Source organism: Capsicum annuum, chromosome 1 (assembly GCF_002878395.1).
Source record: "Capsicum annuum cultivar UCD-10X-F1 chromosome 1, UCD10Xv1.1, whole genome shotgun sequence".
In the NCBI taxonomy this organism is placed as follows: Eukaryota; Viridiplantae; Streptophyta; class Magnoliopsida; order Solanales; family Solanaceae; genus Capsicum; species Capsicum annuum.
The window spans coordinates 128113077-128118722 of NC_061111.1; positions in this window are offsets into that span (position 1 = coordinate 128113077).

Genomic DNA, 5646 nt, shown 5'->3' on the forward strand with positions numbered 1-5646 from the left:
TTATTATTATTATTATTATTATTATTATTTCTTACGCATTATTGAAAACAATCTCTTAACTCATAAAAATAGTAGTACGTAGTAGGGTAAGGGTAAGTTCGACATATACTTATGTTGCTGTTGCAAATATTAAATGTGTGTATAGGTTGCTATAATGGCTATGTGGCTAGGGTTTTACTTGAACATCTACTTGCGAATTCACCAACATTGAAAAGGTAGAAATCTCATGATATCTTTTGTTATATTCTCATCACTATTAATTAATTATTCAGGAATGTGTTATGGTATGTTTTTTCATCTATTATAAATTCTTCTTTGTTCATTTTATTTAAATGTATATAGGTTATGTTGATATATATATTCTAGACTATCTATTGTTGATTCTAAATTTGATATTTCTTCTTTTTGTGCCTTTATTGCGTTTTTACTAACTCCGGCAATTATGTTATAATGTAGTCTTACTATCCTTATTTTTAATTCTTTACGTTTTTCAGATATTATTTGTTTTAATTCTTTATACTTTTGTGGTTTTTGTACGTTATTCATCTAAACAATATTTATAATATTTTGGTGGATATCTAAAACTAATTTTATCATAATTAATAAATTAATCAAATAAATTCAATTACATACTACTTTCATAATTTTAATTAGCATCATAGGCTCTGGTACCAATTGTAGGGGGTGCGGATAACGTGGATAATAAATAGAGATCTATTATAGTTCTAATGGATCTATTTTTATTTATGTGTGGATATTTCTTAACTTCTCTAATAATAAATAGATATGTTATAGTTCTAATGAATCTATTTTTATTTGTGTGTGGATATTTTTTAACTTCTCTAAACATTTTTATTTTTAGTGTATTTATTTTAATTTTATCAATGTTCATATCTTGGGGGGTGATAAATGTTTTACTGTAATATTCTTTAGTTCTTTTTCTTAGTCTTTGTAATTCTTGTATATTATTTTAGAGGTATTCTTAATATTCTATATCTTTTGTTCTAAAATATTCAATTAAACTCTCTTTCATAAGTATTTCTGTTAATCTTATTTCTTCCATATCTTGGCTCCAATATTTTAAATACTCATAGTCTATCATTTTTATCCTAAAGTAGTTGTGATACTGCAAATTTCTTTGTAATAATTTATTCTGAATGTACTATATCTGATATTAAATTTTAGGTTATCTATTTCATTAATTGTCCTGTCTTTTTCGTCTATGAATAATTTCATGTCTAAATCATATTCTAAAAAACATATGAAAATCACGAAGGATTAAAAATAAAAATAGTATTCTCTAATTTAGGAAGAAGATATAAGAAAATAGGTGAACATTTATATTTAATGTTAGAAAAAGAAGAATTAAAATTAGAAGATAAGTTGGCATTCATGGTAAGAATAGAAAGAGAAAAATGAAGAGATAGACAGAAAAAAGGAAATAGATAAAATAAAACAACAAACCACAGAAAAAATATGAAAAATAAAAGAAACTAAAAATAGTAAGATTGCTGAATTAGAAAAAGAACTACAAATTCTAAAAGATTTGTATGAAAAAAGACAGAAAGAAAAAAAAAGTAAAAGATAAAGAACAAAAATTATTAATTGAGATAAATCAACTTAAAGAAAAATTTGAAATAAAAAATAAAGAACCAGAAACTAGTGAATTAGAAATAAATACAATAGATGCTGAAAAAACAGATAATTATGATTCAGAAGATAGTAAAACATATACAGAAATTCTAGAAAACATAGGAAAACCAAAAATTAATGAAAAACAAGAAGTAATTAATAAAGAAAACTTAGAACTAATAAATACAGAAGTAAATACTCTAGATAAAAATATAATACCTAGTACATCAGAAATAAGAAAACCAACCTATAATTACAAAAACAAGTTTAAAAGATATAATCCAAAGGATGAATATAATAAATGGACACCAAAACAAATAATTAATTACAAATTTTTAGATTTAGACTGTGTAATAGACACAAATAAAACAATACAACTATGGGTAGGATACATGTCAAAACAATTATTATATAATAAAATAGATACAACAAATACACCAGAATATATAGAAAAGACATTAATAGGAACAGTAAAATTATGATTTTTAAACATAGCCGAAGCAAGTAAAAAAGTACTAAGATCTGATAATAAAACAGAAGGAACATTAACAACTACTAAAGTACTACCAACAGAAATATTGAAAAAATATGAAATAGCTATAAGAGATGAATTTAGTAGTGTAATAACAGAAGAAAAAGAGCAAAATAAAGAAAAAGATATAAATAGAAATTTAATGTTAAAACTAGCAATATGTAATATGTGTTATATAGATGAGTATACGTGCGGATTTAAAGAATATTATTATAAAGGAACATATAATATAGAAGAAAGTAAAGAAATAAGAAGATTATATTTTAGTAAATTACCTAAACCATTTAGTTCAAAAATAATAAAGAGATGGGATGAAGCAAAAATAGTAGATACCCTAGGAGCAAGAATAAAATTTTTACAACAATGGTATAGAAATCTATGTGAAAAATATAGAGAAGAAATAAAAATGAAAAAAACATTTATAAGAAATTTAGCGTGTTGCAAAGATAAAATAGCACCTCAATTTGGATGTGAAGAAAGATATTATAAGAAAAAAAAAAGACATAAGAAATATAAGAAATACAAAAAATTAAAATATAAATATAAGAAACCAAGGAAAAGATATTATGTAAAAAATTATAACATAAAAGACCATATAGAAAAAAGAAATCTATAAAAGAATGTACTTGTTATAATTGTAGAAAACTAGGACATTTAGCTAGAGATTGTAAATTACCAAAAAACCCAAAAACTAAATAAATATCAGAAATAAAAATAGAAAATACAGAATATACGTAGATAGATTATATAGATTATAAATTAGAAAGTGAAGATAGTATATATAAAATTTCAAAAAATGAAACAGATAATGAAATAGATAGTGGATTAGATGAATCAAATGACTGAAGAAGATATAAAAATGAATCAAATAACCGAAGAAAATATAAAAATAATAACAAAGGAAGAATATTTAAATGAAGAAGGAACAGATCAAAAAATAATATTTGACAGTAATATATTTGACGAAATAAAAGGAAAAGAGTTAGACTTAAGTGTAGAAAAATATTTAAAATACCAACAATAAAAAAATATTTAGTAGAAAAAAGGAAGAATACTACGGAGTAAGCCAAAAAGAACATGTAATAGACTGTAGATATGCAAAAGGAAGAGCCAGTATACCACTAGTAACAAAAATAATAATTAATAAAGAAATAAATGATATAAAAAGTAAAGACCCAATAAAATATATACACCTTGGAAGAACAGAAATATTGATAAAAGTATGTTTTAGAGAAAGAATAGATACACCAATAGAATTATATTTAGAAGATGATAGAATTATAAAACCTATAGAAAAAGGTATAATAACCGCTATAAAAGGAAATTTAATATACCAAAAATTTAAATTTATAATAAGTGCGAATTATTTAGTAGAAATAACAGATAAAAATATAGATAAATCATTAGTATTATATTGGAAAATATCAGGAATAGAACTAACCTCAGGAAGTAAAATATTTACAGCAAGATGTAAAAATCTATATGTATTAACAACAAAACATAAAATAACGGGAAAAAATAAAATTAATAAAATACAAATAGAAAGTCCTTTCGAACAATTTGTAAAAACAATTGATAATAATGATTATAGTTAGAAAGACATAGATATAGAAGAAGATTTAGAAATAATAAATGATAGAATAAGTACAACAAAAAGAATAGCTCATGAAAAACCAGAATCATCAAGCTCATAAAAAAGAACAATTTATGAAACAACTTCAATAGTTAATTTAAATCACTATTATATAACAGGAACAATAAATGAAAAAAAGTATTTAATACTCTTAAACACAGGACAAGAGGAAAATTATATAGCAAAATATCTAGTAAAAAGTGAAGAAATAAAATCTAATAGTGATATATGCCCAGACCTACCAAGGAGTCTAATAAACATTAAAGATATGACAGAAAAAAATAATAATAATAGGAGTCAGAAAAATAAAAATAGAATTTGAAATAAAGGAAGAAATGTAAAAAGCAGACATAATATTAGGAATAAAATTGTTAGAACAAGTAAAACCATACAATATAGAACATGCACAATTATCTATAATATATAATAAAGAAAGATTATTCATAAAAAGAACTTTAACATGATATGAAAATATATGTACTTGTAAAAATAATAGTAGAAGGATATTATAATAGGTATTATACACCTATGATAGATACAGGAGCAGAAACAAACTTATGTAGATACAATTGTTTACCAGAAAGTAAATGGAATAAATTAAAAACACCAATAGTAGTCAATGGATTTAATAATGAAAGAAGTTTAATTACATATAAAGCTAAAAATATAAAAATACAAATATGGGATAAAATAATAACAATAGAAGAAATCTATAATTATGAACTAACATCAAAAGACATGCTTTTAGGAATGCCAATTTTAGATAAATTATACCCACATATAATAACTAAAATAGATTGGTGGCTTACAACACCATGTAAACAAAAAGTAAGAGCAAAAAGAGTTATTAATAAAATAAGAAAGAAAACTGATTGGATAGAAAGAAGTGAAAAAATTACACAAAAGTTAGAAAATATAAAAAATATAGAAGACACAGTAGAACTAATTGTATTTTCGATAAATAAAAAAGAAATAACTATATTTTCAATAGATAAGGTAGAAATAATAAAGAAAAAACTAAAACAATTATATAGTAAAGATCCATTAAAAGGATGGGAAAAACATAAAACTACTATAAAAATTGAATTAATAGATAAAAATAGCATAATAACTCAAAAATCATATACATATAATTTTGACGATTTAAAAGAATTTTAAATGAATATAGATGAATTATTAGAAAAACAGTATATACAAAAAAGCAATAGTAAACACAATAGTCCAGCATTTATAGTAAATAAACATAGTGAACAAAAAAGAGGAAAAAGTAGAATGGTTATTGATTATAGTAACCTAAATGGAAAAACTGTGACATATAATTATCCAATACCAAATAAGATATTAAAAATAAGAAAAATACAAGGATATAATTATTTAAGCAAATTTGATTGTAAATCAAGATTTTACCACTTAAAGTTAGATGAAAATTCTAAGGAATTAACCGCATTTACGGTACCACAAGGATTTTATGAATGGAACGTATTACTATTTGGATATAAAAATGCACCAGGTAGATATCAATATTTTATGAATAGTTATTTTAAACAATTACCTAATTTATAGTATACATAGATGATATACTACTATATACAAAAACTAAAGAGGAACATTTAAAATTATTAGAACAATTTACAAATATAATAGAAAAATCGGGAATAAGTTTAAGTGAAAAGAAAGCCGAAATTATGAAAAACCAAATAGAGTTTTTAGGAATACAAATAGATAAAAGTGAAGTAAAAATGCAATAACATATAGTACAAAAAATAATAAATTCAAAAGAAGAATTAGATACAAAAAGAAATTACAATCATTTTTAGGATTAGTAAATCAAGTAAGAGAATATATACCA